Source organism: Geotrypetes seraphini, chromosome 3, assembly GCF_902459505.1.
Source record: "Geotrypetes seraphini chromosome 3, aGeoSer1.1, whole genome shotgun sequence".
Taxonomy (NCBI): Eukaryota; Metazoa; Chordata; class Amphibia; order Gymnophiona; family Dermophiidae; genus Geotrypetes; species Geotrypetes seraphini.
In genome coordinates this window covers 295428432-295442404 of record NC_047086.1, presented here as the reverse complement: position 1 = coordinate 295442404, position 13973 = coordinate 295428432, and positions in this window count along the sequence as shown.

The window sequence follows — 13973 nt, the reverse complement described above, 5'->3', positions numbered from 1 at the left end:
GAGTAGAATTTCCCGATTGGAGGGGAAAGCATATTAAAATTTGCCCCGTCAAGGAAGAAGGCATACAATTCCAAACAACTGGGAGTGTAGAATCTGGAACAGAAGAGTGGAGGTTTGGGGGGGTGGGGGGAAGCAAAGAGGTCTATCTCTGGGGTTCCCCAATCCAAGAATATCTGTCATAAGATGTTTGACTTGAGTGGCCACTTGTGATCCTGAAGGAATCTGCTCAGCTTGTCTGCTAAGACATTTTATTTTCCTGCCAGATAAACTGCCTTGAGGAATATTTTGCAAGGAATCACCCAGGACCTGATTTGGATCACTTCTTGGCAAAGTGGGTGAGGTCCTGTGCCTCCTTGTTTGTTCACATAGAATGCACCCTTCTAGTCTGTACTCTAAAATAAATGCTATCCTTTGCTCTCTTCCAGGAGTGACTGCAAACCAACCTCTCCAACCTCCTCCTCTCTTTCTGCTTGTAGCCACACCTCTTGCTGCCTTTGACTGGTGCCTAGCTACTGGCTGGCGGTAACCCCTCCCAATCAAACACAAAGATGACCTCACAAACCTTGCTACCTATTTAAAGAAAGCCCTCTCAGGGTGGCACCCTTTTCAAACTTGGGTTTCTGTCCTGAATGACCTCTTCCTTCCTCCAGCAGCTAGTTAGTAGTATCTCTTGGCCCTGTCCCCCCTTCTAACCTGCATTCTAAAATAAATGCTATCCTTTGTTCTCTTCCTAGAATAACAGCAAACCAACCTCTCCAACCCCCCTGCTCTCTTTCTGGTTGTAGTCCTGCCCTTTGCTGCCTCTAACTGGTGCCTAGCTACTGGCTGGCTGTAGCCCCTCCCAATCAAGCACTCATGTAACCTCGCAGACCTTGTTACCTATTTAAACAAAGTCCTTTTAGGTTGGCACATGCCACTGGCATGCAACACTCATGCAATGAGGAACGGCTGGGTAAGTTGCAGCTCTAATCACTCGAGGAACGTAGAGAGAGGGGAGACATGATCGAGATGTTCAAATATGTCACGGGCCGTATTGAGGTAGAAGAGGATATCTTTTTTCTTAAAGGACCTACAGCGACAAGAGGACATCCATTGAAACTCAGGGGTGGGAGATTTCATAGTGACACCAGGAAGTATTTCTTCACCGAAAGGGTGGTTGATCATTGGAATAGTCTTCCACTGCAGGTAATTGAGGCCAGCAGTGTGCTGGATTTCAAGAGAAAATGGGATAAGCATGTGGGATCACTTCAAGGAAGAAATTAGAGGGTGGGTCATTAGAGTGGGCAGACTTGTTGGGCCGTGGCCCTTTTCTGCAGTCATCTTCTATGTTTCTATGAAGGAGCGCAAACAAGGAGCATGTGCTCCTTAGTGCACTTCTTTGTGTGCTTCCTGAAAGTGCCTCCCTATTCTCACTGCCACACTTTATTGTATGTTTGTTTCCTTTTTCTGTTCCTCTCCTTATGGCTCTAATTCACTTTGTGCTTCTCATATTCTCCCCAATCTTATTCCCTATCCATTACATCCCATAAGTGCTCACTATCCTTCTCTTTCTCTAGTCTTCTGTTATGTGTTCAAGTATAGGTAAGAACAAGATCTAATCTTTGTGGGATCAGCCAGCACGCTGGGGACATATGAATAAATTTTTGCCCCAGACAAATCAACATTTGTCTGCTTGTGGGATAATCAGCAGATCACTCTCTAGCTAATCTCAGCATTTCATTGAGCTTGGGCAGAAGGACTACTCCTCAACCTCTAATAATGATAATTTCCAAAGTTAGTACCGCAACCATTTTTATGAGAGAGAAGATAAGTGTGGATCTTTGAGTTCCTCAGGAGGAAGGTTTGCTTAAAAAGAATAATGGACTTTGCCCTAGGGAGATCATATACAAATGAAGGCAGACCAGAAGTCTACCTTGGTTGCAGTGGAACGAAACTGCTGGCATGTTTTAAATCTTCCTCTTCCTGGGACAAGGGATCCATTCCCAACAGTGGTTGCATTTCCAGATGATATTCAGAAACTTCTCTGAAGTCTACCAAGGTGTCTTTGGAGGACATATGGGAAGAAGTATCCAGGAATGAATCTGTGGTTTCTTAATCTATTGTTTTTTTTGTTGCTTCCTATGACTTTTCTAAAGAGACAGTACTCAAGGAACTAAGACTGAGGATGGTCCAGAAGATAAAAGGTTTTGGGTGTCTCTCACAGTCTTTACTCTCTACCCTTCCTAAAGGGTATTCTTCATCCCTGCAGTATCATTTTGACCCCTCTGCAGTTGTTCACCTCCTATCTCAGCAATGAGTATATCTAATCCATCCTCCACTACTAAACTTTCAGTCTTATGTTTCTGAAAACTCTCACATGAAATTTCCTCAATGCAGCATTTAGGCTTTCTTCCTTACCCAGCAATGGAATGCCAGCAGCATCTGTTACTAATACCTCTATAAATGTGTTATATATACATATATCTAATTTCCCTTATGATCTTGCTTAATCCAGCAACTAATTTACATAAATACTGAATTCCCATTTTCCTACGCTATACATCGTTTTCCTAGTCTTTTGTTAATTATCCTGACTTTTCTCAAAGTTTTAAATGTGTTTGCATGTAAGACCCTCTGATCAGGACTTAGAAAGGTCTCTGCCATGCCCTATTTATTCTGCGCTGTTTGCGCTAACCAGGCCTTCCACAGGCCTTCAGTGAATACCCAGCCCTACAGCTAAGCTTTTTTTGTTGTTGTTTACTGCTAATAAAACTGAATCTGCAAAATGTAAAAAGAAACAAAAAAATAGCTGGGTGGGGAATTCTTCCAGACCCCTACTATGAATTTGATTGGTTGAAGAACAAGCAACCTTTCCTGCTGCCTGCTCAACCAATCAAATTCCGTGAAGCAAAAGTGACCTGCCCTCAGGGGATTCAGGAGGAAGCACTGACTGAAGCAGAGAGGGTGGAGCTCAGCTTTACTCCCCTGGACCTATCCCAGTCCAACCTTGCTGCTTTTTTTTTATTATTATTTATTTATCAATTTTCAAATAAACAATCAAGTATACACTTGTACAGAAAGGAGAGGAATTAAAGAACACATTCCAAGCGAGACAATAGTTATAATCAAAGAAAAAATAATCTTAATCTCCTCCTCAAGTCCTCATATTATGGATCCAAGATGTAAAACGGTGAGCCTTACACAAATCTTAGCAATATATCAATAAGAAGAAAAACAGGAACACTTAGCTGAAGGAAGTGACCTAATCAAATAATGAACACTCATGTTGTATTAATTCCAGCTTTCAGGTGTGCAGCTGACAGAAAGGTTGTCAGTTGTATAGGCTCAAAGAAAACATATTTTTGCTTTTGATATAGTATCACACATTTACATGGGTGTCTTAAGAAGAAAGAGGCTCCAAGAGCGATAACTCCCGGCTTCAAAATCAGAAATTCACAACGACGCCTTTGGGTATCTCGAGCCAGATCTGGAAATATTTGTATTTTAAATCCCAAAAATTATTTTGACTTGTTTTGAAGAAAAGTCTCAGCAACCAGTTTTTATCCGGTGCCAAGGAAACAGTAAGAAGTAAAGTTGCTGGTGTCGCAATTTCCTTGTCCGACTGTTCTAATATCAGTGAAACATTTAAATTCTGTTGGACCTCTGTAGGTAGTTGTTGTGGTTCTTGATATTTTTGATTTTGTCCTTCAATTTTCCGAATAGGCAGATAATAAGCCTGAATTAAAGGTGGAAGCAGTTCTTCTGAAATATCCAAAATTTCTACCATATATCTTTTTATCATCTCTCTCGGAGATATTGTTGCCACTCTAGGAAAGTTAATCAACCTGAGATTGTTATTACGAGAAAGATTATCTAAAGCTTCCAATTTTCTTCTCATATTTATATTGTCTTTCATTAACGTTTCACTAAGTTGTTTAGTGGCAGCATTTGAATCTTTAAGGTCCTGAAAATCTGTTTGTAAACCTTTAATATTTGTTTCATGGATATTTAGCTTTGATTCAATTTGGGAAATTTGAGGTTTTATAGATTTTGCCAAATCTTCCACCAGATCCCATATCGCCTCAAGAGTTATTTCTCTGGGTTTCTCTATTTCAACAGTTTGTACTTTTTGTATAGGAAAAATAGCTATAGCTGACCTTTCCTCCTGCATGCTGTTCTCCTGGGAGCTGCATTCCCTCTTGCTGCTCTGAGCCTCAGCCATTACCGGACTCACAACACAGGAGTCCACATCCATTCTCCCCTGTCCAATGACCAAAGCCTCACTGGACAGGAGCTCACCAACCTCAGATGGCTCTGCTGTCCGAGGGGAGCTGGTATGCTGAGGAAGAGGGGGTGGTGTTCTGGCGTCGGGTCTTAGCGATATTTCCAAGCCCGGGGAGACCACATCCTGCTCACCAACTAGTGCTCCCAGCGGGGAAGCCGACACCACCGCCGACACTTCCTGCATCCGGCGTATTAGTTCCTCGATGTTGCCGAGTCTAGCGGGGTCAGGGCGCCGCGAGGCTACAGCGGCACTTCGTCCCCTTCTCTTTGGCATTGCTGGATGAGGTAAACACCGCGAAGGAAGAAAAAACAAGCAGGTACTCGCTCTCAGTTCTAATCGGGACGCTCAGCTAGCTGCCCCGTCGGCCATCTTGGATCGGCAAAATAGTAACATACATAGTAACATAGTAGATGACGGCAGATAAAGACCCGAATGGTCCATCCAGTCTGCCCAACCTGATTCAATTTAAAATTTTTTTTTTTTTTTTTTTTTCTTCTTAGCTATTTCTGGGCGAGAATCCAAAGCTTTACCCGGTACTGTGCTTGGGTTCCAACTGCCGAAATCTCTGTTAAGACTTACTCCAGCCCATCTACACCCTCCCAGCCATTGAAGCCCTCCCCTACCCATCCTCCTCCAAACGGCCATACACAGACACAGACCGTACAAGTCTGCCCAGTAACTGGCCTAGTTCAATCTTTAATATTATTTTCTGATTCTAAATCTTCTGTGTTCATCCCACGCTTCTTTGAACTCAGTCACAGTTTTACTCTCCACCACCTCTCTCGGGAGCGCATTCCAGGCATCCACCACCCTCTCCGTAAAGTAGAATTTCCTAACATTGCCCCTGAATCTACCACCCCTCAACCTCAAATTATGTCCTCTGGTTTTACCATTTTCCTTTCTCTGGAAAAGATTTTGTTCTACGTTAATACCCTTTAAGTATTTGAACGTCTGAATCATATCTCCCCTGTCTCTCCTTTCCTCTAGGGTATACATATTCAGGGCTTCCAGTCTCTCCTCATATGTCTTCTGGTGCAAGCCTCCTATCATTTTCGTCGCCCTCCTCTGGACCGCCTCAAGTCTTCTTACGTCTTTCGCCAGATACGGTCTCCAAAACTGAACACAATACTCCAAGTGGGGCCTTACCAATGACCTGTACAGGGGCATCAACACCTTCTTTCTTCTACTGACTACGCCTCTCTTTATACAGCCCAGAATCCTTCTGGCAGCAGCCACTGCCTTGTCACACTGTTTTTTCGCCTTTAGATCTTCGGACACTATCACCCCAAGGTCCCTCTCCCCGTCCGTGCATATCAGCTTCTCTCCTCCCAGCATATACGGTTCCTTCCTATTATTAATCCCCAAATGCATTACTCTGCATTTCTTTGCATTGAATTTTAGTTGCCAGGCATTAGACCATTCCTCTAACTTTTGCAGATCCTTTTTCATATTTTCCACTCCCTCTTCGGTGTCTACTCTGTTACAAATCTTGGTATCATCTGCAAAAAGGCACACTTTTCCTTCTAACCCTTCAGCAATGTCACTTACATACATATTGAACATACAACCTTGCTGCTGACTGGGGCAGCACAGGATACTCCTTCTCTTCATAGACCTAGAAAAAGAAAACTTCCAGCAAGAGCAGTTTAGCTTTGTGGGTTTGTGTTCTTTCTGGAAGGCATACCATTTATCCTGTTTGTTCTTGAAGCCACTTTTCACTTGTGCATAACAGCAGCTGCTTCACTTCTGCTGGTTTCCATCATTGTACAGGTAAGCATTAATATTCTAATGTTACAAGTCATTGCATAAAGTTCTGTGGCTTGTACAAAAAAATGCATTAAAAAAAATAAGCAATAGTTTTAAATACATATTTAATCCTTTTCCTGGGGCAAGAAACACTGCAGTTGTTTTCCTGGCATTTTCTGCACAGTATTAATTACATCCATTCTGGAATGCATTCTCATATAGCATGAGTATTACTTTGAGTATGCTAAAACTAGAGACATTTGATATGAAAGTGTGTGTTTTAAAGATAAGCCCACTAGTTCACTGCCTCTGATTTTGGTTTTCTTGCAAAATAATGGATCCCCTATTTTTGGTGTTCCTATGGTCAAACTGATCAGAAGTAAAATGGGGAGCAATGTGGTTGTATGAGTTTGTATGGGAGACTGTCCTGGTACTGAAATAATCATGCATGCTGTTGAAAATAAGTACAAATTGGGACAAAAATGTTTTATTTAACAACTCCAATGCCCTATTCTCCTACTTTATGCACAGAAAAACAACTGCTCTCCCTCCCCCCCCCCCCCCCCACCCTCAAGTTCATTGTTGACTAGAAAATTCATTAATCGTGGCTGGCATATATATATTTATCCTTAGACAAGTAGACAACATATTCTCACATGTGGGTGATGTCATCCATGGAGTCCCAGCATGGACAGTGAAAAGTGTAGAATCACTTTAAGCTTTAACAAGCTTTTAAACTGCCTGCACTGTGCATGCGCGAGTTCCTTTCTCCATCGAGTTGCCTTCCTGTCTCTATTTTTTATAAATTTTTTCAACTATTTCTAATTACTGTTCTTTTTTTTCTTTTCAAAAATAAGTAATCTAGAAAAGGAAAAGGAACTTTTGGACTTTCTTCAAACTTTGTTTGAAGTTCAGTGGCTTTCACACAATTTTCTATCCTTACTTCCTGTTGTGATAATTGATGGATTTTCAGCCTTGTTTCAAATTTACCAAAGCTTGCCCTCTCTGACTGTATCTGACTCCAAGGCTACAGCTTAGAAGAGGAGAGCCACTATTGATTAATGTCAAGGTTTTTCTTCTTTTATTTCTTTATTCAAATAGATCTGGGGTTGGACTTCCAGCGACTAGGACTGGTCGGAAACCATAGACATCGATACATCCATCTACATGCATCGTTGGCATATTAGCATCAATTCCGGTTGATGCATGCCTTTCTGTAACTGATATTTCTACCAGGTTGACGCAGATGTATCACATTGGAGAATGCCCTGCCAATTAAGCATCAAGTCCATTTGATTCATGGCTTCATGGGTGATACAGGTTGTCATTTTTAAAGCGCATTGCCTTTTCAGACATTCACACTTAGACACCTGTGGCACCTTCAATACCGCCTGATGCTACATGGTCATGGTGCCTTCTTTTTGTTAATGAACAGCATCGTAGGTCTCAACAGCATCAAGTCTCTTGATGCAGACTGAACAGTGACGCTATCATTCTCCACCCTTGCAGGTTTCTCTCCTTCACAGTATGCATCCTCTTTGAGGTCATCCATTCCAAGACAACCTGCTGCACCGATGGCACTGGCTGTTGAGCCATCAGAACCGGTGCTTGCTTTCAGGGAAAAACTCAATGTTTCATCCATTCTGAGACAACCTGCTGCAGTGAGGGTACCGACTGTTGAGTCATCAGTACCGGTGCATACTTTCAGTAAAAAACTTGATGAGTTCTTCCAAGGGGAGTTCAGTATTAAAAAAAAAAACCAAAGCAACTCCCTCAGTACAGCCCAGCCTAAGCATAGCACTATGAGGTCTCATGGTACCGTTTTCAGCTATCCATTGGACGAGCTACGTCTCATGGATCTTCTGCAAGGCATCGTCTCCCTCCTTCTCGATGACGTTGTACCTACAAACATCGATTTTCACATCAGCGTTCTAATTTATCTTATTAACATTTTCCATTGAGGCATCGATCCACTACTTCGAAGCACGACACCAAGATACTTCATTGCGTTGATCTCCTGCTTCGAAGTGAACAGCTTTTCTTCAAGAGTCAGTCTGTATCCAGAGGGCACCAACACTCTTGATCCAACTCTTACTGCGTTGAGCATTATTGAAGCATCATTGTCTGCACTTGAGGGGAGAGTGTGGCGCAGTGGTTAAAGCTACAGCCTTAGCACCCTGAGGTTGTGGGTTCAAACTCATGCTGCTTCTTGTGACCCTGGGCATGTCACTTAATCCCCCATTGCCCCAGGTACATTAGATAGATTATGAGCCCACTGGGACAGACAGGGAAAAATGCTTGAATACCTGAATAAATTCATGTAAACCATTCTGAGCTCCCTTGGGAGAACGGTATAGAAAAATGAAAAAAATAAATCAATAAATCAATGTCTGACTGTACGAATGGTCTGGACTCATTCATACAGAGACTAGTGAGAGAATCTAACATGGGTGTAGAGCTTGTCAAGTTAGATTCCTTGCCATGTTTTTAGACAAAACAAAACCAAATGGTCCTTGAATTATTTTCTGAGTTATCCTTTCAACATGCTTAACCAGCATCGCTCCACGTTGAAACTATCTTTCCATACTGCTTCAGTTTTCCTCCATGAATGTAGAGCCTGTAAGGTGGTCTTTTCTGTTGTCTGGATACAAACATTCAGAGATAAGTGACAGAATCTAACATGGGTGTAGAGCCTGTTAAGTTAGATTCTTTTCTTATGCCAAACTATGAAGACAGCCAAGGTTTTTCCCTTGTGCTTTAGCACTATCAATGAACATTCTTTTACTAACCATTGCAGCAGAATGGTTCCCTGCTTCATTTTCTAAGCAGGATCAACCAGGTTATTTTTACTGATATGTGCATTCCACTGTACCATCAATGTTCATACAGTATTTTCCAGAAGGCTCTTACGATTACTTTAAAGTATTTTCCCTACTTGTGTTTCTCCTATTGTTAATGGACATTATCCACAACACACTTTACTCCATATCCTTTTTTTATTTTAAAGGACCTGGAGGGGAGGAAGAGGACACTACATCCTTTTTAGGATTTTTTTTTTTCATTTTCCCTCCAGTTTATCTGTCTCTGGACCGAAGAATCTATATCCACGATCTAAAATTTGAGGTTTGTGGTCTCGAACATCAGTGCACCCTTCCATAATCCTACTACATTAAGATTGTAATTCTAGACCTGTTCCTGCCCAGCATGCTATACAGGTCACAATCATTGTACTCTTCTTGGCAGAGCAAATTGATATGCTGGGATGCACTTAGCATATACAAGTTTTTATAGCATCTCATAGTTCCAATGGAAGTAGTTCCAATACTGAAATCAAGCCGTACCTTTCTCACAGGTCCTTGGGTCATGTATCGATCTTCATTCTCTTTGTTACTGTTCTACCTGTTATACTTTGCTGCAGTATGTGATGATCTTGTTAATCTTCTTTACATGTTGTGACCTCTAGATTACTCCTAGGTTACTTCGGTGTTACCTCTTTTATTGAGAGTATATTCGTTCTTACTAACATACTACACTCACATCTTTGTAAGAATATTCCTCATGAGAAGACTAAAAACCCCTCCATGGTGGTAATGAAAGCCTGTAATCTTGATCCACCATTTGACTCATTTTAAATGACCTTTATATAAAAAAAAAAAAAAATTCACACAGTTGACCTAATGCACTCTCTTGCTACAACCATTTTCTACTGGTCTACTTTTCATCTTGCCTTTTCCTGTAACAAAAAGATTTTGGGCTGCTGCAGGGGAGCAGAGTGGTTGGTCTGTCAACTTCTTTTTATCATTATAATTCTATATTTTTGTAGGAAATATCTTAGTTGCATTTTACCCTATTTGTAGTTTCCTCAATGGGGTTAGCTGCAAGAGATTTTTGCACATTTCTCTGGTTTCTGTTTCTTGAATTCATAAATAAAACCTTTTTCTGAGACTATGCTGCTTTATAGCTGGCCCTTTGAGATTACGCTTAAGCATAGGTCACATGGCATCCTCAATCCATGTTATCCCATTCGCCTCAGTGCTTCAGTATTCTCTGGCATCTCAGTGGTCTTCAGCTTTCGACCTCTTATCCGAAAAGATCTGGTCAATTCACCACTTCAGCGATTGATGTATCCAGTCACTCCCCATTGTATACTTCTCTGTGCAACACTGAGGTATTTCTCCTGGTGGCCCTGTTCCTCTCATGTTTTTGCTACTTATGACCACTTTCCGTGGAGCACATCTATTGCTTTGCAGGAACATTCTTTTCAGCACCTCAGCTATCCAGGCAATTTGCCTCTTTTTGTTGAGTTAATATACTATCAATTCTCTGCTTCAGTTGGTACCACTGGCTCAGATGAAATTTCTTCAATTTTTGGGTACCACGAGGCTAATCTCGGTTACACAGGGTCCTTCTTGTATACCAAAATATGAGGGTAAAGGAGTTCAATGACAAGGGGTTGTTCACTTTCTGGGTACACGTGTTTACATGTGGCACTTATTTACTAAAGTACAAGTTCTTGAAGATAGAAAAGTGAGGTAACGAGAATAACTCCAAACAAAGCAAATCCTCACTCAACAGGAAAAAATGCACAATAGAAGAACAGACCAACTTGTATCTTTCTTCTTATTTCTTTATTGAAAATTCTTCATTAATTCAAACATTCTTGCTCCAAGCTATACTGCCCGAAGGGACCCGTTTCGCCAACAATGGCTTTTTCAAGGGTTCCAGTAGGGAGCACAATACAATATAAAATACACACATTACAATATAGAATAAACATAAAATAAACACATTGTTGTACCATAATGTCCTGAAAACTACTGTGTTTTAACCTTATTACTAAATAAAGACCATGGTTAGTCTGTATGGTTCATATATATATATATATACATAAATAAATAATAAATGTTCCATTGATAAAGTACTAAATTATTAAATTGTTGTTGTACAGATTCATCATGACTCAATAAATACCTACAGTGTAGAAATCAATCTGAGTAGTTATATATTATAAAATGTATGATAAATAATAAAATAAATAATATAGAATAAATAATTCAAAGTTGCTTATTGAATAATGTCTATTAAATAAAGTATGGACATTAAATAGATACCTCTCAAATCACGAGTAAAGATAAACCAATTTTTAAATGAACAATTTTTTAAATAAACAATTTTTTAAATATTAAATATTGATATTTAAATATTAAATTTTAAATTTTAAAAACCTGCATGCTTTTATATAGATAATAATACATACTTTAAAAAAATTTTTTATGTTAAATGTAGAGTGGTAAATTTAATATTCTATAAATAAATACCCAAACCAATTCATATAGATATGCACCCCAAAAAATTTTAATACATTAAATTTTTATAAATACATTTAACACTTAATATAATTAACACTTAATATAAATAATGATAATAAACAATTGATCATAGAACTTATTAAAACATATAAATCTAATTTAGAAATATCAATTTAATTAAATATATAAAAAAATTGTAAAATAAACTAAATATCAAAGTGCCAATAGATTTATCAGTGCAAATAAAGAGTGAATTTCATCAGAAATTAATAAATAACATTTTTACTTTGTTTTTTTTTTTTTTCCATTTTTTATTTATCATTTTATATATAGATACATATACATTGCTTGTATAAGAAAATAAAGAGAGAACTTCCACATATTTTTTAAAGGAAAAATATATCTGGATACTGTCCATTTCATAATTAAACAAAATTTTGCTCTTAAATTAGTCCACATTCTGGGTTCTGGAGGAGAAACAATTCACATTTATGAGAGATATATAATGAATTAATTCAATAAACTATATTTGTAGAGTACATCTTCTTCTTACATTACTATGGGATTGATCCTACATTCCCTTCAGAGATATTTGAAGTTGTTATTCCCTTTCCTTCGAGAAAAAATTGTAATTGTGAGGGTTCAAAGAATATGTATGAATGTTGATCCAAAAGGATCTTACATTTACAAGGGTATCTCAATTGGTATTTGGCCCCCAACTATATTACAAACTGTTTCAGTTCAAGGAACCTCTTCCGTCTGGTCTGAGTTGCTTTTGAGACGTCTGGAAACATACTGATCTTACTGTCCAAAAAGGTCACTTCTTTCAACCTGAAAAACAGTCTAAGAAGTGCCTCTTTGTCTTGTTGAAAAACAAACGCCACCACAAGCGTAGTACGACAGATTACTTCATCCACTGAAGTTTCAAGGACTTCTGTTAAATTCAAAGGTTTAGGAGGTTCGGAAGAAACTTCTGGACCTGAAATTTTCTGTTTTGATGGTGGCAAATAATATATTCTATGTAAAGGAGGTAGTCCGGCTTCAGGATATTTAAATATTTCTTTCAAGAATTTATAAAACATTTCCTTAGGAGGTGTTGTTAACACCTTTGGGAAATTAAGAATTCTTAAATTCAACATTTTCATATAATTTTCAAAGTTTTCCATTTTCCTAGTGTAGAGTAGTCTATCCTGCAGTATAACAGTCTGAGAAGCTTGTAAACTTTGAATTTTCTGATCCAAATTTTTAACCTTCCCTTCCTGATCCTTCAATTCCTCCTGTAATTTGTCCAATCTGCTTTCTTGAAGAGTCACCTGAGGAAGGGTTCCTGCACATAATTTGTACAAAGAGTCTAACACAGTCCAAATAGACTCTAAAGTTATTTCAGCAGGTCTTACCAATGGAAGGACTGTTGAAGCTTGTCCTTCACTTACTGAAATATCAGCCACCTCCTCCGATATAGTTGTTCCTGCCGAGAGCACTTGAGGGTTAGGCAAGCCCTCCAGCTCCATCGGCGACGCCATCCGTCCCTGTGGAACCGCCTCTATTCCCCAGTCTCGCGGCTGCAGAGGAGATGGAGGTCCTGTGGGGCTGAGCGAGACTTCGCTCCCGAGAGCCGAAATCTCTCTCCGATTCGGCTCAGCCGGCACGCCCTGGGGCGAAGATGTGAAGAAGCGAGTTATTTCCTCCTGCCTCGTTGAGGCAGATCCCATCTGCCGGGCTGAAGCAGCCGCTCTGCCTCGTCTTTTCGGCATGTCAGCAACGGAATAAACCCGATAAGAGGTAGGAATTTTTATTTCGCAGGAGAGCGCAACTCAGCGTCCTCTCTACAACACAGCCATCTTGTTTCTCCATTTTTTTTTTTTACTTTGTTTTAATTATTTAATCACTTCTAATCTCACAGACCAGAATATTTACTGGTGAATGCTAATATATAAATAATTAAATTAGCTTCATATATAAATGCTGACCCTCTAATTAGATAATTAAGTATAATTTCCAGGACAAACATATACCACATAGTCTAGCAGTTAGTTGTAAACTAAGGCATTAAGATAAGCTTTGATTACAAAAATTTTTATTTTTAACCTGCTAACGTTTTATAGAATGATAATCTTTATATTAAATAATTTACATTTATATTAGCATTCACCAGCAAATATTCTGGTCTGTGAGATTAGAAGTGATTAAATAATTAAAACAAAGTAAAAATGTTATTTATTAATCCATTGATTAATTTTTATTAATTTTCATTAGTTCTTATAGTTATTATACACCAGAGTTTACTTATTAGTTCAATGGATAATTTTTAATGAAGTATTGATTAATAAATTAACATTAAATTTTTTTTAATGTTATTAATTTCTGATGAAATTCACTCTTTATTTATTTGCACTGATAAATCTATTGGCACTTTGATATTTAGTTTATTTTACAATTTTTTTATATATTTAATTAAATTGATATTTCTAAATTAGATTTATATGTTTTAATAAGTTCTATGATCAATTGTTTATTATCATTATTTATATTAAGTGTTAATTATATTAAGTGTTAAATGTATTTATAAAAATTTAATGTATTAAAATTTTTTGGGGTGCATATCTATATGAATTGGTTTGGGTATTTATTTATAGAATATTAAATTTACCACT